This window comes from Mus caroli, unplaced genomic scaffold (assembly GCF_978045245.1).
Source record: "Mus caroli unplaced genomic scaffold, Mus_caroli_1 scaffold_18, whole genome shotgun sequence".
NCBI lineage: Eukaryota > Metazoa > Chordata > Mammalia > Rodentia > Muridae > Mus > Mus caroli.
Window position 1 is genome coordinate 12,472,605 of NW_028227273.1, and position 21,765 is coordinate 12,494,369.

The 21,765-nt window shown below is 41.5% G+C and overlaps 1 pseudogene; it reads right to left on the reverse strand.

Moving 5' to 3' along the window:
- Positions 1–2,796: 2,796 nt before the first annotated feature.
- On the reverse strand, positions 2,797–7,348 carry LOC110312315 (pre-mRNA-splicing regulator WTAP pseudogene; annotated as a pseudogene).
- Positions 7,349–21,765: the final 14,417 nt, after the last annotated feature.

Sequence of the window (21,765 nt, forward strand, 5' to 3'; positions counted from 1 at the left end):
GTCTTCTTTCAAGGTCTGATAGTACTCTGTACTAAACCTGCCTGGTCCTGGGATTTTTTTGGTTGGGAGATTTTTAATGACTGCTGCTATTTTTTAGGGGTTATAGAACTGTTTAGATGGTTTATCTGAACCTTATTTAACTTTGGCACCTAGTATTTATCTAGAAAATTGTCCATTTCATCCATATTTTCCAGTATTGTTGAGTATAGGCTTTTGTAGTATGATCTGATGATTTTAAAAATTTCTTTGGTTTCTGTTGTTATGTCTCCTTTTTTCGTTTCTGATTTTGTTAATTTGGATACTGTCTCTGTGCCCTCTGGTTAGTTTGGGTAAGGGTTGATCTATCTTGTTGATTTTCACAAAGAACCAGATCTTGGTTTTGTTGATTCTTTGTATAGTTCTTTTTGTTTCTACTTGGTTGATTTCAGCCCTGAGTTTGACTATTTCCTTCCAACTACTCCTCTTGGGTGTATTTGTTTCTTTTTGTTCAAGAGCTTTCAGGTGTGCTGTTAATCTGGTAGTGTATTCTCTCTTCATTTTCTTTTTGGAGGTGCTCAGAGCTATGAGTTTTCCTCTTAGGACTGCTTTCATTGTGTTCTGTAAGTTTGAGTATGTTGTGCCTTTATTTTAATTAAACTCTAAAATGTCTTTAATTTCTTTATTTCTTCCTTGTTATCATTGAGTAGAACATTGTTCAGCTTCCATGTATATGTGGGCTTTCTATTAGTTTTTGTTATTATTTAAGACCAGTCTTAGTCCGTGGTGATCTGATAGGATGCATGGAATAATTTCAATCTTCTTGCATCTTTTGAGGCCTCTTTTGTGACTGATTAAATGGTCAGTTTTGGAGAAGGCAGGATGAGGTGCTGAGGAGAAGGTATATTATTTTGTTTTAAAGTAAAATGTTCTATAGATATATATTAAATCCATTTGGTTCATAACTTTTTAAAGTTTCACTGTATCTTTGTTTATTTTCTGTTTCAATGATCTGTCCATTGATGAGAGTGGGCTGTTAAAGTCTCCCACTATTATTGTGTGAGGGACAATGTGTATTTTGAGCTTTAGTAGAGTTTCTTTTATGAATGTTGGTTCCCTTGCATTTGGAGCACAGGTGTTCAGAATTGAGAGTTCTTCTTCTTAGATTTTTCTTTGTTGAGTATTAATTGCCTTTCCTTATCATTTTTTGATAACTTTTTGTTTAAAGTTGATTTTATTCAATATTAGAATGGCTATGGTAGCTTGTTTCTTTGGACTATTTTCCAGGAAATCTTTTCCCTTCCTTTTACTCTGAGCTAGTGTCTGTCTTTGTCACTAAGGTGTGGTTTCTTTATGCAAAAAAATTAAAAATAAATAAATAAAATAAAATAAAATTGGCTCCTGTTTACATATCCAGTCTGTTAGTCTATGTCTTTTTATTTGGAAACTGAGTTCATTGATGTTAAGAGATATTAAGGAAAAGTGACTGTTGATTCCTATTATTTTTGATGTTAGAGGTGGAGTTATGTTTATGTGGCTATCTTCTTTTCAGTTTGTTAAAAGAAGATTATTTTCTTGCTTTTTTTCTCGGGTGTAGTTTCCCTCCTTATGTTGGGGTATCTATCTATTATCCTTTGTAGATCTGAGTTTGTGGAAAGATATTGTGTTAATTTGTTTTTGTCATGCAATATCTTGAATTTTCCATCTATTTTAATTGAGAGTTTTGCTGGATATAGCTGCCTGGGATGGCATTTGTGTTCTCTTAGGGTCTGTATGATATCTGCACAGGATCTTCTGGCTTTTATAGTCTCTGGTGAGAAGTCTGGTGTAATTCTGATAGGCCTGCCTTTAAATGTTACTTGACTTTTTTACCTTACTGCTTTTAACATTCTTTCTTTGTTTTGTGCATTTGGTGTTTTGATTATTATGTGATGGCAGGAATTCTTTTTTCTGGTTAAATCTACTTGGAGTTCTTTAGGGTTCTTGTATGTTCATGGGCGTTTCTTTCTTTAGGTTAGGTACATTTTCTTCTATAATTTAGTTGAAAATATCTTCTGGCCCTTTAAGTTGAGAATCTTTGTTCTCTTCTCTACCTATTATTCTTAAGTTTGGTCTTATCATTGTGTCTTGGATTACCTGGATGTTTTGGGTTAGGAGCTTTTTGTATTTTACATTTTCTTTGATGTTGTGCCAATATTTTCTATGTTATCTTCTGCACCTGATATTCTCTCTTCTATTTCTTGTATTCTGTTGTTGATGCTTGCATCTATGAGTCTTGATCTCTTTCCTAGGTTTTCCATCTCCAGGGTTGTCTGCATTTGTGACTTCTTTATTGTTCCTATTTCCATTTTTAGATCCTGGATGGTTTTGTTCAATCCTTTAATTGTTTGGTTGTGTTTTTCTGAAATTCTTTAAGGGATTTTTTGTTTGTTTGTTTCCTCTTTAAAGGCTTCTACATGTATTCTCCTGTATTTTTTTCATGGCGTTCTTTATGTACTTCTTAAAGTCCTCTATCATCATCATGAGATGTAATTTTAGATCTAAGATTTGCTTTTCTGGTTTGGTGTTGTATCCAGAACTTGCTGTGGTGAGAGAATTGGCTTCTGATGATGTCAAGTTGTCTTGATTTCTGTTGCTTAGGTTTGTGCACTTGCCTCTCGCCATCTGGTTATCTCTGGTTTTCATTGGTCTTGCTGTCTGTCTCTGACTGTAGTTTTCCCCTTCTGTGGGCCTGTGAACCTGTGATCTTAGATGTGTCAGCACTCCTGGGAAACCAACTGTCTCCTTGGAGGGGTGGGTGCAGAGGGCTATAAAACAGCCTTAGCTCCCACGTGCAGATGGAGTCTGGAAATATCTTGTTTCCACAGTTCGATTACCTTTCCCACTCACTGCTTTCTCCTCTTGAGGGTCATGACTGGAATCTGTGTCCTTTGAGAGATGTGTGAGAGAGTTTTCACTGCCTATGGGAGAGTCTACACTTTCATACCCCGCACTGAGTGGGTTTATGTAACTACTACCTCCTCTGCCAGTTCTCTCCTCTGAGCTGTTGGAGGCCTAATTACCATTCCCTGAAGAAGAAGGAAAATCATCCTCAGGTGTGCTCTCCTCCCTGTGAAATCCAGACTCAGATGTCCTCTGGTGGGAGGAGCTGCCATTACTTGGTCCATTTGTCAGGCAGCTGCAGTTTTTGCTTGTGGCCTCTGCCTGATCTACAGGTTCGGAAGATGTAGTCCTGCTGGTACTTAGAGCTGAAGCTTGAGACTGCTGCTGCTGGTATTGTGCCAACTGCTGTCGTGTCTCCTTCAATTGTTGCTGAAGAGCTAGAATGGTGCTCTGCATACACTCTACTTCTTCCTCAAGTTGAATGATGACGTCATTCAGTTCATCCTGACTGCTTTTAAGCTCCTCACTATATTTCTTCTGTAAAGCCAAGTCTGCTTCAAGCTGTGAAATACGTCCCTGGGACAGCTGCCTTCCAAGCTCTTGGTTCTCCTGGATAAGCATTCGACACTTCGCCATTAACTTTTTGCCTGTTTGGAATTGATTGGAACGATTAAGAGAGAGCTTAAGTCATCCTTGTTAAAACTGCACTTAAACGTTGGGGCATGCTGGAACATTTATCTTCTTCTCATCTCAGACTCTGTACTGGCTATTTTTGTGTCAACTTGACACAGCTGGAGTTATCACAGAGAAAGGAGCTTCAATTGAGGAAATGCCTCCATGAGATCCAACTGTAAGGCATTTTCTCAATTAGTGATCAAGGGGGAAAGGCCCCTTGTGGGTAGGACCATCCCTGGGCTGGTAGTCTAGGTTCTATAAGAGAGCAGGCTGAGCAAGCCAGGGGAGGCAAGCCAGTAAAGAACATCCCTCCATGGCCTCTGTATCAGCTCCTGCTCCCTGACCTGTCTGAGTTCCAGTCCTGACTTCCCTTGGTGATGAACAGCAGCATGGAAGTGTAAGCCGAATAAATCCTTTCCTCCCCAACTTGCTTCTTGGTCATGATGTTTGTGCAGGAATAGAAACCCTGACTAAGACAAATTGGTACCAGGAGTGGGGTATTCCTGTGACAACCTGACCATGTTTTGGGGAGGACTGTGGAAGGACTTTGGAACTTTGGGCTTGAAGATCCATTCGTTGTTAAGAGCTCTGTCAGATGTTGTGTAGGAGCTTGGAAGATAATGTTAAGAACAGTGCAGAAGATGGAGGCCTGGCTTGTGAAATTTCAGAGGGAAAATTAAAGACTTTTTTCAGGGCCATTGCTGTTTTTATTGTGAAGTTTTTGTAGTTCTGGTTAGCTGGGGCTGAAGAATCAGCTGTGATTAACAAGATACCAGAACTACTAAAGCAAAAACTTTGCATTACTGGGACTATTGATGCTGGTTAGCTGGAGCTAAGAAATTAGCGGTGATTAAGAAGAGACCAGCATCGTTGAGGTGACATCTTCTGGGAAGTGTTTTCTGAAAGCACAAAGAGGCTGTGTTCCAGAGACAGGCAAGGTTGTACTCCTTCTGCAGTGGAACTTGGTAATGTGTAAGGGTCACCCAGGTGGTACTGGTTTTGAAGGCATGAAGGGGTCACACAGCAGCTCAGGCTCAGCACTGTGAGAGGCCATGGAAGGCCATTGGTGAAGGTGCAGCCCCAGTTGTAATTGAAGGCCCAGGACTGAAGGGGTCATGCAGTGTTTTGGAGATGCCAGTACCACAAGATGACCACCAAGAGCAGCAGCAGCAGTGGAGTACAGGCATCTGGAGCCCAGAGGACGACGTGTGTGCTACAGAGGGCATGGCTGGAGAAGTGACCCAAGCCCTTGGAGGAGCCCAGAAGATTGTGAGTTGGATCCCAGACGTTGGACGGTTGGAGATTGATTTTTGCTTTGATTGTGACTGTGCCCTGATATTTTCCCTCTTGAAGGAAGAAACTGTTTTAGTGGAGCCCACAGTTAAGAGACTTTTAATTGTAAAAAGACTTTGGATTTTAAAAGAGATGGATATTTTAAAGAGATTGAAATTTTAAGAATATGTAAAGACTGTGGAACTTTTAAAGTTATTTAGATCTTGGGGATGAATAAGAATGTAAGGGTTGAGGCTTACTAGTGATGTGTTTGTGTGTCAAGTTGACAAGGGGTCAATTGTACTGGCTATTTTTGTGTCAACTTGACACAGCTGGAGTTATCACAGAGAAAGGAGCTTCAATTGAGGAAATGCCTCCATGAGATCCAACTGTAAGGCATTTTCTCAATTAGTGATCAAGGGGGAAAGGCCCCTTGTGGGTAGGACCATCCCTGGGCTGGTAGTCTAGGTTCTATAAGAGAGCAGGCTGAGCAAGCCAGGGGAGGCAAGCCAGTAAAGAACATCCCTCCATGGCCTCTGTATCAGCTCCTGCTCCCTGACCTGTCTGAGTTCCAGTCCTGACTTCCCTTGGTGATGAACAGCAGCATGGAAGTGTAAGCCGAATAAATCCTTTCCTCCCCAACTTGCTTCTTGGTCATGATGTTTGTGCAGGAATAGAAACCCTGACTAAGACAGACTCCATTATCACCAAAGGAAAATTCAAACTGGTGACTTATAAACGAATAAAAAAAAATTCACTTCCAGGATTGGATGGAAGCATGAAGAATATAATGCCTCATTTATCTAAATGAGCAAATGAGTTTGCTAGAAATGATCACTGTACCTTTTTCAATTCACAGAACATCTCACTTGGGCCAGCCCAGAGTTCCAACACATTATTTCCCCAATCTTCTGGCAGGCACCTTGTGAGCCTGTCCCACAATATGCTCTACTGCAATATCCTGGGGCCAAATGCCAAGTCTCCTTGACTTTTATACCATCTGGAATAGTCTTTTAAGCAAGACAGCCTTTTCCTTCACTTTGAAGAGCACAGAATAATTTTTCCAAAGTGTTCATCTGCTCTCCTTAGCCCCCTAAAGTAAAATATTGAGTACAACAAAATTATCAGAGTATTCCTTGAATTAAAAAAAAAAAACAACTATTTCAAGGCACATTTAATTTAATATTAAGAATTTGATACAAAAGGCCCAATATAATAAGGGAACACATTCCCCCATTTCACACCAACGACAATGCTGTTTAACATGTGCCTGCTGAATGAGATGGGGATTTTGTTCCAGTATCCTCTGTAGGGCTGGGTTAGTAGAAAGTAGAGTCTCTGGTGAGAAGTCTGGTGTGATTCTGATAGGTCTGCCTTTATATGTTACTTTGCCTTTTCTCCTTTCATCTTTTAATATTCTTTCTTTGTTCTGTGCATTTAACGTTTTGATTATCATGTGACTGGAAGAATTTATTTTATGGTTGAATCTATTTGGTGTTCTGTAGGCTTCTTGTACATATATGTCCATCTCGTTCTTTGGGTTAGGGAAGTTTCATTCTACAATTTTGTAGAGGATGTTTTCTGGATCTTTGAGCTAGGAATCTTCACCCTCTTATATTCCTATTTTTGTTAGGTTTGATCTTTTTCATTGTATCCTGAATTTCCTGGATATTTTGGGTTAGGAGCTTTGAATTTTGAAGCGTTTTACACTTTGAATTTTGAAGTGTTTTACACTTCGAATTTTCTTTGACTGATGTGTCAATATTTTCTGTAGTATCTTCTATTCCTGAGATTCTCTCTTCTATCTCTTGTATTCTGTTGGTGATGCTTGCATCTGTAACTCCTGATCTTTTCCTAAGTTGTCCATCTTCAGGCATACATCCTTTATATTTTCTTTATTTTTTTTCTATTTCCATTTTAGTTCTTGTGCTATTTTGCTCAATTCCTTCACCTGCTTCATTATATATTACTCTATTTCTTTTCAGGATTCTATTTGTTTCTTCTTTAAGGGCTTCTACCTATTTGCCTGTATTTTCCTGTATTTCTTCAAGGGAGTTCTTTTTATCCTCCCTAAAGGCCTCTACCATCTGCATAAGAAGTGATTTTATGTCATTTTCTTGTGTTTCATGCATGTTACATATCAGGGCTTCTGTAGTTGGAGAACTGGGTTCTGATGGTGCCAGATTATATTGGGTTCTTACATTTATGATCTTGTACTTGCCTCTGCCTATCTTGTTCTCTCTGGTGTTAACTGGCCTGTGTGTCTCTAACTGAAACAAGTCTCCTTGGAGGCAGGTAGATCTCTGTGACCTGACTTAGGACTGGTTTCTTTGGAAGCAGGCAGTGTTTTCTCCGGTTAGGGTGGACTTCCTGTGTCTCTGGTTCAAACAGGCCTCCTGTGATCCTGGTTCTTGGGAACCTCCTGGGAGCCTCTCAGGCTGTAGCATTTAGGTGGTCCACTGGTCCAACCCGGGTGGCGAAGTGGACTGGAAGAAAGGTGGATTTCTGTGCCCTTGGTCACTGCAGACCTTCTGGGAAGCATGTAGGCTGTAGTGTTATGGCAGTTATCTGCCAGGCCATTGTTCTGGCCCAGTGGGGAAGTAGGACAGAAGGAAGGTGCAGCTTGGGAATAGAGGAGGAGGGGTAGATCCTACATCAACTGGCTGTGTGGTATCCTAACTGGGTGGGGATTTGAGTGAAATTCTCATCTGTGTCCTTGGTCACTGTGGACCTCCTTTGAAGCACCCAGGCTGCACTATTGGCAGGTGCCTGCCAAGCCACTGATTGATCCTTCCCTTATTATTGGAGAAAGAGCCTCAGTGTCTAGAAACTTGCCTGTTATAGTCTTTGCTGGCTATACCAAAGCTCCATCGATCTGTCTGCCCTCTCAGTGCTGGGATTACAGCTACACACTACCATGGTTGTCTTCTTTTCATGGGTTTTTCATAGTTAACTTATGGCCTTATGCTTTCCCAAGGCACTTTATCCAATGAGATATCTCTCTAACCCTGAAGTAGTATTGTGTTGTATTTTCTAACACTTATTTAGTATGTGTGAGTGTTTCTGTATGTGTGTAAATACACTCATGCTAATGTTGGTGTGGAGTTCAAAGGTAATTTGTAGAATTTCATACTCTGCTTCTATTATCAGGGTTCTGGTGATAATCAGCAGGCTTGTATAACAAATACTTTCCCCAGGAGCCATGTCTCTGGTCTCTAAAGCAGTGCTTTAAATAAAACACTTCACACTAAAGAGCCCAGCAAAGTCTTCTGTGATTTTATTATGTGATGATGGGGTATTCTATTGGGAATTTATCTTTCACAGGCTATCACAGTAGAACACAAAACTACTTACTCCTCAAATGAGGTTTCTTCTCTCATTGCAAATCTCTCTCTCTCTTTTTTTTTTAACAGAATTTAAGTTTGTTTGGGTGCTCCTGTGCACTAATTGAAGTATCATTTCTCAGACATCCATGGGTGAGGTGCTTTAATCTCATTGCTAGAAGGAGTCATTAAAATTTTTTAAATCTTTCTGATATAGAGTTATCCATTCTTCTAATGTTATATAAAGAATAAATTAATCATTTAAATAAACTCATTAAATAAGCAGACAGACCCTGCGAAACTTTATAGCTTCAGTATTCAGATTTCATAGGCTATTTTGGAAGAGAAATAATAAAGGATAAAAATATTTTGAAAATGTACAGAGTTTGTAGCTACATGGAGTTGCTATCAAGCATGAGATCCCTATATTACTCATGTATTATCTATGTAATGATTATTTAGTTATAATGATTTAATTACATTTAGTTAATAATTATTATCATATATTTAATTATTATTTAGTTATAAAGTATAACTACAGATATATTACAAAAATTCCCAGTAAAGCCTATGTTAGTAATCTTCAAATAGTTGTCTATGCATCACTACACACAGCAGTGGTTCATAGCTGAAAGCCCTGCTTATTAGCTCACACTTGACTTTCAGAAGCTTCAAAACAGGTTAGCAGTGTTCTGCCTTAAAGTCTCTTCCACAATTCCATGGAAGGTTTGGCAAATGTGTTGTGAACAGCTTAACAAGGGTAGAGGTGCTAAAGATACTTCACAACTCAACTACTGGCAAGATCCCCAGTCCTCATCACATTGACCTTTCCATAGAGCTTTACTTGTGCCTCCATGAAACGGCTGCTAAATTATCTCTGAAAGGGAGACCGCTCAATCATTGCTTGTTAGGCAAGAATGAGGGTCTGACTTTGGATTCCAAGCATGAAATAAACAAAGGAAAACAGCCCTGTGCAGTGGTGTGTTTAAGTAATCATAGCACTGATTCAGTAGAGACTGGAGATAGGAGGATCTGAAGGACTTGCTAGCCAGTTTGGTTATTCAAGTTTATAAACTCAAGGTTCAAGAGAGTTCCTACCTCAAAAACTAAGAGAGAGAAATTGTGAAAAGATACTGATCTCTGACCTACACACACACACACACACACATTATGAAGATAATGGAACTGGAAAATCGTATTAAGAAAAGTACACCAGGATCAGAAAAATATTTTCTTTTGTATATGCACTCCAGCTTTATTTGTGTGTGTGTGTGTGTAAATATATATATATATATATACATACATATATATGGAGAGAGAGAGAGAGAGAGAGAGAGAGAGAGAGAGAGAGAGAGAGAGAGAGAGAGAGAGAGAGAGAGAGAGAGAGCAGGGGATAGTTTAGGTAAAGACCAGAAAACAAGAAAGGATTTATGAGATTAAAGTTTCCCTAACATCTTCATGGTAAAATTGCTTTAGGGAGATGGCTAAGTCGTTGCTTGCTGTTCTAGCATGAGGATCTGACTTTGGATCCCTGGCACTGCAGATGTAGTGGTGTGTGATTAAGGAAGAGACATGTGAAATACAGAACACAAAGAGTGTGAAAGTAGAAGGAGAACATTAGAAGATGGGAGGGTGCCGAAGGCATGGTGAGCAGGTAGAAAGGATTGAGAAGTGTGGATGTGCCAGGGACAGGGAAATCAACCCAAAATAACTTGTATGAATGTACCACAAAATAAACAGTCATTTTTTTCTGTTAATTGAAAAAAAAACCTTTAAAATAATTCCATCCACAAATTTCAGATGTTAAGTGCATACTGTATTGTGAAATTGATCTTGCACAGAAAGGTCTTCCTTCTTCGAAACTAAAAATTTCTATCCTCTAGTCACCAGATCCCCCTCTCTCACTGCTGCTTCTCTTCAGTTTTTATAATCACTGTTGTCTCTGCCTTAAAGCTTGAGTTTATTCAACTTTGTGTGATACTGTGTGATACATGCCTTAGAGACTTCAGCTCTGTTTTCTGATCTTCCTTTGGTGAGTGGACTGTATGTCACGAAATGATGGAAATTTTTTTCTGTAAGGGAATATGACTGGAGGCAGACATGACAGTGGAGAAAGGAACTGAATACATTTACAGATATTAAAAATAAAGGTGACACAGCACACTGGCAAGGTAAAGATAGTCAAGTAGTGTTGGGAACCTTCAAGCATATGTAAATGAACGTGCATGATAACAGATGATAGGAAGAAAGAAATGGACACACATTGCACTATTGATGCAATAGCTTATCATGTGAAAAAAAGGATTACCTATGTTCATTGTAAACCCAGGAAAGAGCAAAGTTTAACTTATACGCAAACCCAGTTAATTTAAGGGGGACAATGGAAAAATGAACCATAAAACAGTTAATAAGTGATTTTTGATCAAAGTATATAAATATTCCTATTAAAAATATCAGAATTCAAGGCAAAAGGTGGGCATAACAGGTGAAAAAAAAAAAGATCTTGTGATATACCCTGTAAGTTCAAACTAAAGACAAGATAGTGATGTGTTTATAAAAAGAGAAAGGGTATAGAAATACGTTCTATGGGGGTATGGTGAGGTGTGGGGGAAGGGGGTGCCTTGGCAGAACCATGCTATGGCATCCTTTTCCCCTGAGAGATCAGTCACATAATGGTATAGCATAGAATAGAGTTTATTTATGGGGTGGGGAGGGAAGTTGAGAGAGTAGTAGGGGCAGAGAAAGGCAGAGAGAAGGAGAGAGTAGAGAAGTAGAGGCCAGCTATGACCACGTGGGGAGAGGGGGGAAGGGAATGGGGAGGGGGAGCAAGGGGGCAAGAGGATAGGGAGAGAAGCAGGAGTAAGAGAAAAGAGGGGCCAAGCAGCCCCTTTTATAGGGCCTGGTGTACCGGGCTGTTGCCAGGTAACTGTGGGGAGGAATATATTTGGCTGTTGCCAGGTAAGAGTGGAGATAGAGTCCAGACAGAATACTATCATTTCCCCATTTTGGTTTGAAAGACCCCTGAAAGGAGACCCTCACTTAAGTCTCAGGAACGTCGCACACCCTGTAGGACACTGAGACCAACCTGCTGTAATAACAAGAGGAAGTTTTATTGAATGAAAGCTCAGGCCAGCATGCTGGGGTTGAGACTCATACACCACGTAGGGAGTAGAGGAGTTTCGACCCCGGCCTGAAATTTTACAGAGCTTATAAAGGTAAAAACCACAAACCTGGGGGTAGGAAATAGGGGAAGTTCAAAACCATAAATTCACTTAACAGTTAGGTCATGTGCTACATTAAGCAACACTCCCAGGGCATTGGGACATTCCACAGAGGGCGTTGGAACATTATGATTGTTCCAGGAAAGGTATTTCTTAAAAAAATGTTCCGGGTACAATCACTCAGCAGGGGACCGGAGCCTGAGGGTGTAAAGTTTTATGTTCTTACAGGCAGCTAGTAATTTTCCACTCTTCATTCCCCACTTCTTGTAAGTAGCTCTAATCTTAGAGCGATTCTTCAGCTTCTTGTAGACCCTGGTACTGCTGCCGCAGGACCATTACCTGAACAGCACTCACCCTTTCTTTTACAAAAGCCACCAGCCTATTGAGAATACACGGCCTGAAGGTAAGTAAGAGCATAAGAATTATTAAGGGCGCAGCTAGGGTAGAGAGAAGGGTGGTAAACCATGGAGACTTATTAAACCAACTCTCAAACCATCCCTGTCTGTTTTCTCTCTCTTTTTTACGTATATCTAAGTGTTTCCTAAGCTTGGCCATAGAATCCCTGATTAGTCCCGAGTGATCAACATAAAAACAACATTCTTCCTTTAGAGCAGCACAGAGTCCTCCCTCTTTGAGGAATAACAAGTCTAGTCCCCTCCTATTTTGCAGTACTACTTCGGACAGGTAAGTTAAAGATTCTTCTAGTTTGGTTATAGACTGTTCTATGGCTCCAAGATCAGTATCCATAGCTGCACGTAATTCTTCATAATATTGGGGGGTCTGAATCAAAGCAGCAGTGCCTGTACCTACTCCAGCCGCTATTCCTAGTCCTAAAAGTACCGCCAAGGTTAAAGTGATGGGTTTTCTCTTCCAGAGGACTCAGTGATCAAACTCATCTACAAAGGAGCTATCAACATGATATAGGAGTCTAGGAACAAGTTGAACCAGAATGCAGTAATCTTTGGAACTATTAAACACAGAAGTAGACACACAAGGAGTGAGACCAGTGTTGCAGGCCCATACTGTGTCTATGGGGGGTACTAGATACTGACCATCTTCGCTAGACTGGACGTTCTGGGTCTGATTACAAAGGTGCCATCTGTCATGGGGTACCTGGCCTAAACAAAGTCCACTTCCTGAGACTGCTGCCAGAGTCAACTTTCTGTTTTTCCCCCAAGCGCATTGAGAGGGGTCCGCCGTTTTGTTATAAGCCCTGATCTGAGCAATTCCTTCATAATATGGGGGGCTTGAGGCATAGCACAGCCAACAAGACGACTAATATTGGGATTAGTACGATTTAGGACCAGGAATGCCCCTTGTATTAAGCTAAACAGACTATTTTCAGTGTCTGGGGGCATGGGAGTGGTTAGAACCCGACCTAAGTAAGGAATAAGAGCCTTAGCCGGATCATCTGATGAGGACCCAGGGATGGTAGGTCTGGGAAGCAGTAATGAAGGGCCTGGAGCAGAGGGAGGTTTTTCAACTAGAACAGGTTTAGGTCCTACAGGTTGGGCTGGGGGGCTACTGAGGCTCAGACGAACCATGACTGATGATCCTGGCTTTCCACTATAGTCATAAAAAACTAACGCCCATTGCATGCCCCTTATCCATGCCTTGATGTCATAATTTTTTCCTGTGTCTGTAAATTTGATCAGAACTCTGTTTAAATCACCAGAGCGACAGTCAACCCTTTTATACAGTTCCATTATGGCATGCTTTCCAGGCCCTGAGTTCTGGAAAGAGAACTCAGCCCTGTCAGGAACATGACCTCTAGCCCATTTCTAATCACCATCATTGGAAGTAACACAATTCCATTGGCCACAATAATGGGAGGCTGGCAATCGCTTGGGACCCTGCTCATGGAGGCAGTATTCTTCTTCTAAGTTTAGAACCAAACATGCGACAGGGTCCTCTCCCCAGGTGACTTCAGGTCCCTTTGAGGTGAACTGGACTTGAGCCTTAAGCTTGGTCAACAAGTCCCTTCCCAGTAGGGGTGCAGGGCACTCAGGAATCATGAGAAAAGAGTGAGTCACTTGATTTTTTCCTATTTCCAAAACCCGTTTAGTGGTTCAGGGGTAAAATTTACTGCCAGTGGCTCCCATCACCACAGTCTTCTTGTTTCCTAATTGTCCTAATGGCTTGGTCAAGACTGAATGTTCTGCTCCTGTGTCTACTAAGAAATTAACAGGAGTCCCCTCCACAGAGAGCATTACCCTAGGCTCGGGGAGGGGGACCGAGCCCCGACTCCCCTAATCTTCTTCAAGGGTCAGCACCTTGGGTCCTCTCTGTTTCTTTTTGGGGCAATCTCTGGCCCAATGTCCTTTCTCTTTGCAGTATGCACATTGATCATTCTCAAGCGGTGGTCTTTTTCCTCCTGGAGGTCTTCTTGCCCTGTTGCCCAGGTACCCTGACTGTCCTTTCTCTAACCTTCTTTCACCTACTACTGCGGCCAAAATCTTAGTTAAGTTCCTTTCCTGCCGGAGATCACACTGGTTCTTTCTCTCTTCTGCCTCTTTCTTTTCCCTCTCTTGCTTCTCTTCCTCTGTCTCTCTCTTATGATACACTTTCTCAGCTTCCTTTACTAAATCCTGCAAAGTATAATCCTGGAGCCCCTCCAATCTCTGTAACTTCCTCTTGATATCAGAGGCAGACTGACCAATGAAAGCCATAGCTACAGTCGCTTGCTGTCCCTCCAAGGAGGGGTCAAACGGTGTATACCTCCTGTAAGCCTCCATCAGTCACTCTAAGAAAACAGAGGGTGGCTCCACTGGACCCTGAAGAACCTCTCTTACCTTGGCCAAATTGGTGGGTCGCCATGCGGCCCCTTTGAGCCCTGCCACTAGAGTCCGGTGGTAGACCATGAGATGCTCCCTACCTTCTGCAGTGTTGAAGTCCCAGTTAGGACGGACCAAGGGGAAGGCTGCATCTACAAGGTTGGGGAGATTAGTGGGGTCCCATCTGGTCCCAGGACATTCTTCCTGGCTTCTAGCAGGACCCTCTCTCTCTCCTCCGTGGTGAAGAGGACCTGCAAGAGTTGCTGGCAATCATCCCAAGTGGGCTGATGGGAAAACATGAGGGACTCAAGGAGCCCAGCCAAGCCCGAGGGATTTTCTGAAAAGGAAGGGTGATTAGTCTTCCAGTTGTATAGATCAGCTGATGAGAAAGGCCAATACTGCAAAGGGGCAAGTTCATCGGGGCCTGACGGGGGGCCACCAACATAGGCGTGGAGGGGCAAGGTAACGGTGGAATTGGGTCCATGTCCCCACTCTGGACTGCGGCCCCTCCAACTCTGTGTCCCCACTGCGCCCCCCCCACTCTGTCTCTCTCAACAGGGGCCTGGGCAGGGGGTACGGACAGCCGTGGCAGAGGGTAAGGGGGATGCTGTGACTCTGCCCACAAAAGGTCCTCGATCTCGGGGTAGATCTTCGGGGGTGCCGAAGGACCAGCCGAAGGTTGGGCCAGCTTAGGTTTGGTTTCTGTCACCGCCACTGTCATCCCAGAAAGCCTCATGGCTCAAGACTTAACCCAAGGTGGGGGATTCTGGACCAAGTCCTGCCAGATGATGATATAGGGGACCTGGTCGGGATGTCCTCCTGTTTCCTGAAAAACAAGGCGCTTGACAGCGAAAATAAGAGGCAGGTTAAAGGCTCCCTTCGGTGGCCAACCCACCCCGAAGGTCGGCCACTCAGAGGAACAAAACGTCTGCCAGGGTCCCTTCTTGACATCTACTGACAGATTGTGGGCCCTAGTCCTTACTTCAGTCCAGTGATCAAGCGTCAAAGTCAAAGGAGTTGTCACCGTCTGTCCCATTTCGAGCTCGACAACACACACAACAAAAGCAGACACAAACGTAAGAGAAAAAAGAAACCAAAACTGACATCGACTTCGTGTCGATCAGAGGCACTGAAAAGAGTCAGTGGGCCTAGAATCAGGACACTGACACAGATCGTCAAGGAGAAGAACTATCTCTTGAATATTCTCACGGGGGTCCACCAGGCGTCCCTGGTCCTCCCCCTGTCTTCCTGGGACCTCTCCCAGGGCGAACAGACGTTGGACACCTGGATACATCTACCCTTATCCACTGTGCTCTCCCTCCTGGAGCACAGTCTCACTGAGCGTCAGCAAAACCGAAACTGCGATCGCACCAGATTTTTAAACAGAATACAGACACAGCACTGAGACAAAACAGAGAATCTTACCTCCAAGTGGGTCTAGGACCCCTGGGTGGTCGCACAAATCCCGGACAAGCCCCCCAAATGAAAGACCCCCGAAGGGAGACCCTCACTCAAGTCTTGGGAATGGGAACATCGCACACCCAGTAGGACACTGAGACCAACCTGCTGTAATCACACGAGGAAGTTTTATTGAAAGCGAGATAGAACGAAAGCTCAGGTCAGCATGCTGGGGTCGAGACTCATACAGCACGCAGGGAGTAGAGGAGTTTCGACCCCGGCCTGAAATTTTACAGAGCTTATAAAGGCAAAAACCACAAACCTGGGGGTAGGAAATAGGGGAAGTTCAAAACCATAAATTCACTTAACAGTTAGGTCATGTGCTACATTAAGCAACACTCCCAGGGCATTGGGACATTCCACAGAGGGCGTTGGAACATTATGATTGTTCCAGGAAAGGTATTTCTTAAAAAATGTTCCAGGTACAATCACTCAGCAGGGGGCCGGGGCCTGAGGGTTTAAAGTTTTATGTTCTTACAGGCAGCTGGTAATTTTCCACTCTTCAGGTTTAGTTTAAAAAGACAGAAAAGAGGTGATGGTGAGTCAGGAATAGGGTTGTCGTGATATCTGGCTGCTTCATGCTGATGTTTGGGTGACATGTCTCTGGGGAACCTAGAGGAATGGGTATGGGAAGGGTGTTTGTCCAGTCTTAGGAGAGTTGACTATTTCTTTGATGCCCAGGGCTTGTGGAGTCATCTGATGATAGGTCAGAAGGAATAGGTCCAGCATTTGTGTCTGAGAGGAGATTGGAACATCTGAAGGTTGCTTCTCTGGAGCTTTCCTGGATGTAGCACCTGGACTTGACATGATGTTGGAACACATTATTATAGGTAGAGAATTTGACTAAGTACATTTGGGAGAAAGAAAAATTTTTCTTAAGATGTACAACTGAAACCCAACGGAATCGCACCCTTTGGAAAAGGTAGTAAGTGGTAACTTTGGACAGATGAACTTATCTGGATAGAGTCTATTTGACTGTGTCAAATCTAACAGCCTCTGGCAGGACTTAAGGGGCAGGGACACACTTTTCAAGCTGAGAACCGGGAGCAGAGCTAAGGAGCAGAGGGGAAAGGGCAGCAAGTGAAAAGAAAAGGACAATTAAACAAACATTACAACATGACTCCAGCCAGTGCTGAGGCTGAAGAGGCTTCAATTTTTCCAGCCAGCTTTTAAACCATTGTAGGTACTAGCAGAGAATAGGATCAGTTCTTAGATCAAAGACGAAGTGATTAAACAAGGCAAATAACAAAGAGATCACACCAGGTAGTAATCAAAGTCCCCAAGTCACTGGGTCTGGGGGCTTGTCAGGATATCCAAGACAAAAGGGAAGTCACACCTTCTTTGGCTGTGTTAACCTTGATCCTTGCATTAGGCCAAATGTGAATATTCTTATCTGAGCCTACTTCTTCCACAGAGCCCAGTGACAAGTACTTGCCAAATTTCTACAAGTGGTACTAAGAGCTCTCCACATTTGTAGGGAATGGGAAGAGCAGCAAGTAGGGTCTCTAGCAGGAAGGAGAACCTTTGAACTAGTCTGAAGTTGCAAATGAGGGAGGGCAGAAGGGAAAGTCTAATGTTCAGAGCCCCAGTGCTGCTGAGCCAGAGAGCAGTGATCCAGGCCTGGAATTCTCAGCCTCAAGAAAGAAACTGTCTTTTGGGTATATTCCCAAGAGTCATATAGCTGAGACTTCAGGTAGATCTATTTCCAATTTTCTGAGGAACCTCCATATTGATTTCTAGAGTGGTTGTACCTAGTTTGCAATCCCACCATCCTCTCCAACATGTGTTGTCACCTGAGGTTTTGATCTTAGCCATTCTGACTGGTGTAAGGTGGACCCTCAGGGTCATTTTGATTTGCATTTCTCTGATCACTAAGGACTTTGAACATTTCTTTAGGTGCTTCTTAGTCATTCTTGAGATTCCCCAGTTGTGAATTCTTGGTTTAGTTCTATATTCCATTTTTTGATTGGGTTGTTGGTCTTTTTGGTGATTAACTTTTTGAGTTCTTTATATATTTTGGATATTAGCCCTCTATTGGATGTGGGGCTAGTGAAGATTTTTCCCAATCTGTAGGTTGCTGATTTATCTTATTGACTATGTACTTTGCCTTACAGACACTTTTCAATTTCATGAGGTCCCATATATCAATTGTTGATCTTAGAGCATGAGCCACTGGAGTTATGTTTAGGAAATTTACCCCTTTGCAAATGAGTTTAAATTTTCTCTTCTATTAGATTCAGTGTATCTGGTTTTATGTTGAGGTCCTTGATCCACTTGGACTTGAGCCTTGGGCAAGGTGACAAATATAGGTCTATTTTCATTGTTCTACATATAGACAGCCAGATAGACCAGCACCATTTGTTGAAGATGCTTTCCTTTTTCCATTGTATATTTTTGGCTTTTTTGTCAAAGATCAAGTGTTCATAGTGTGTGGTTTTATTTCTGTCCAATAGTTGTGTCAAGTATTAGATCTTGTGTTAGAGTTATCAGAAGCATCAGCTAGATAATGTAATAAACACTTGGACTGCCTAGAAGTCCTCTGAAAATCAGACAACTATCATGTCTGAATAGCAATAAGAAGGAAATTCAACTTCAATTTCTTTCAAAGACTCCTACTGTATATAATCTCACGAAGACATTAAGACCATAACTCTTTGCTGTACCTCATTCATTAGTGTTTTGTTTTGTTGATGCACAGAACTACATAACTGATTGGATCATTCACTGAATACGATCAATTTTCATTCCTGTAGGTCATGAGTTCTCTGCAGAGAGACCTGGTTCTCCACTCAGTTCAACTATCACAAAGTTGAAATAAATGGTCAGCCTGAGTGCTTGGCTGGAGAATGGAAAAAATATTTGTCTTCAATCCCCTTCTAACAGGCAGAAATTGGTTTCTTGGAATTGAAAGACTGAGTCCCTCCCAGCTAGTTCTTGACTCAGGAGCTGCTAGAGAACAAGCCTCTTAGAGGCACAGACAGTGCACAGCAAGGCTGCTTTTTGCATGTGAGTTGGGCATTGGATCTCTCTGTTATCAGTATTTATACCTATTTTACATCTCTACCAATTTGTCCTCCTAATCTTAGCTTGTAGGAACTGTATATCATAAAATAGTTTATATCACTATGTTTTGACAAATATAAAATAAATATCATGTTTCTGCTTTTTGTATTAAGAATGGTAGTCATCAATTATTTAGGAAGAGGCTACTGTAGACATTCCTATTTGAGCTCTCAATTACATATCAGGCAGAGAACACTTTCCTGTGTCACAGGTATTACTCTCTTCCTTCAGGACATATGATCACACACACACACACAGGGGGGGGGGAAGAGAGAGAGAGAGACAGACAGAGAAAGACAGAGAGAGAGAGGAGAAGGAGGAAGGGAGGGGGAGGGAGATGGGGGAAAAGGGGGAGAGAGAGGGAGAGGGAAAGGGAGAGAGAGCTCTCAGATATAATTTCTTCAGTCATTGAACACAGGCAAGACAGCAATCTATAGCACATAGAAGCCTCCCTGGTTCCCAATCTCAGTAGTGCAGTTTTCATTAAGTAATATGTTTGATGTTAATGAATCCACATTCCTGACTTGGCATGAAAAATACTGTAATTATGTAAGATTCATGATGGTTATGCTTTCAACTCCTAATAATTCTTTTCATTCCACCCTCCTAATCACATAATTATTTCACACTCAGGGATATTGATTCTTCTGAAGTCGCATCTTAAGCAGAACTTACTTTGCTTTGTGGACATAAAATCTGGGGGAAGATGAAAGAAATAACCTTATTTGCAGGAGGCAGTTGAGCTACTTAGTGACAATGTCAGCATGACAGCTTGCTGTTCTCCAGGGGGATCTTGTTGATTTCTCTAGTTGCCTTCTTTCTTTGCTCACATTCTTGCCACAGAGGACAAACAAACCTCTATGACCATTTGCTACTCTAGAGTCTATTTAAAGAGAAGTGGAGAACCTTAAATAGTGTGCAGACATGGGTGAAAGTCTTAGTGACAGTGACTGAAGTATTCATGTGTCTGCTTATGAACTCATTTTTTTTATTTTAAGACTTATTATTTTTGTTTATGTGTTTTTGCATATAAGCGTAGGACACAGAAGCATCATATCCTTCAGAGCTGCGGTTACAGGTTGATATGACTTGCTCAATGTGTTGCTTCAATCCATCTCCTGTTCTTTGTCAGAGCATCCAGTGTCTTAATGACTGAGCCATCTCTATCTAGCTTGGTTTATACATCTTTGGAGATTCAACATGTTCTTTGAGTACTTAAAAGATTTTTTTCACTCAAATACTATGCATCTATATTGCTTGTTTTTCCATTTTCCACAAAATAGACATTATTATATGAAATATATACATACAATATGATATATATATATATACATACACAATATTATTTGATATATAAGTATGGTGTGTAGTTGTGTTTGAACGTCCATATATGTGCTTGCAATAAAACTCACAATCATAGGTCAGAGGACAAGTTATAGTATCTCTGTCTTTCTACACGTGGATTCTGAGATCAAGCACATATGGTCATACCTCACAGCAAGTGTGGATGCTTTGGTCTTTCTCAGAAGGAAGAACAAAATACTCATGGTAGAAATATGGAGATGATGTGTGGAATAGAGACTGAAGGAAAGGCCATCCAGAGACTTCCCCACCTGGGCATCAATCCCACATAGTCCCCAAACACAGACACTATTGTGGATGCTAAGAAGTGTTTGCTGACATGAGTCTGATATAGCTGTCTTCAGTTCTTTCAGTCCTTTTTCTAACTCCTCCACTGGGGACCCTGTGCCCAACCTAATAGTTATCTGTGAGCATCTGCCTCTGTTAATTAAATCACTCAGAGGCATGTGATGATAGCCATAGGTCAACCTTAGTCTAGAGAGTCTTTCTATGAGGCTCCCTCCCCAATCTACTGATGTGAATTATATCAAGCTAACAGTTAAATCTACCCACAACACAAAGTGGGTTTCTTTGTTTATTTCACTATTTGAGGTGTGTTGGTTGATCTCAGGGGATGGAGGGTTAGGAGATAAACCTTTGTCTTCACCGTGCATTAAATTTTCTCCCAAATTCACCCTGTGAATACTGACAGCCTTGCTCTTTTTCACACTGTCCAAACAGTTCATGTCTGGGTATAAGTTTTGTCATCGACTTAATGCCTGTGTTCCTAAGATCCAGTCCCCACGAGCATGTCTGCTCTAGTCTTTACATTCTTTAAGAAGTGGTTTGTGAGCACTCTTAACCATGACTGTTTCGTACCTGTGGACAGTTTAAAATCTTCTTCCTTTTTAGGGACAGGCGTTTGCACTTAGCTGTCCATACCAGATTCTTATATGTTTACCAACTGTTGTCTGTGACATAGTGACTAAGACCAGACTGTGTCTTCTATACTCTCTGATGAAAACATTAGATTGGAGTTTTGATTTGCTGAGTGTAGAACTTATTGTTGACAATTTTGGCTAACTTTAGTGTTTTGCGGCTAGCAATTTTCGTGGATGCTTTATAATTATCTTTTTAAAAATAGTATTTTATACCGTTATCTGCCAACTTCTTTCTTATAACAGATTCCTTCTTGATATCATACTTGATATCACACTTCTCAAAGTAGTAAAAGGAATTTAGAGTTTTAATGTGTATTTATATGTGGGTTTCTACTTGAATCCTAATAGTTTCCCTAATAACTGATATTACTTAAATGGAACTGTTAATATAATCTGTATTTAACAGCTACGCAGAATTTTATGTAATGATAGAGAGCTCTTTGGAGAGATTGCAATCATTTTCGGTCCTAAAAATGTTTCCTATACCTGAAGCCTACATTTCACATGATCTGTGAATGCTACTGCCATTAGGTCATTTCAGAAGAACATTACTGTGATTGTGTATGATTCCTATGTTTTTTAGTGACAGTGAAATCCTGCCTTAGGTGTTGCCCTCATCAAGGACACAATTCTGCTCTGATCAAAGTCATGCATTGATTTGTCTTTCTTTTTAGAGCCTATGTTGAAGAGTTGAACTAAATGTAATATGTGATTTCCATGGTTACAATTAAGCCCAAAGTTACTGACTATGTATAATTAACATGTTTTGAATGATCTTAAGGTGGAGGAGGGGAGAAAATGAATCAAAATACATAGTTTTGAATTAGTCTTGCTCAGA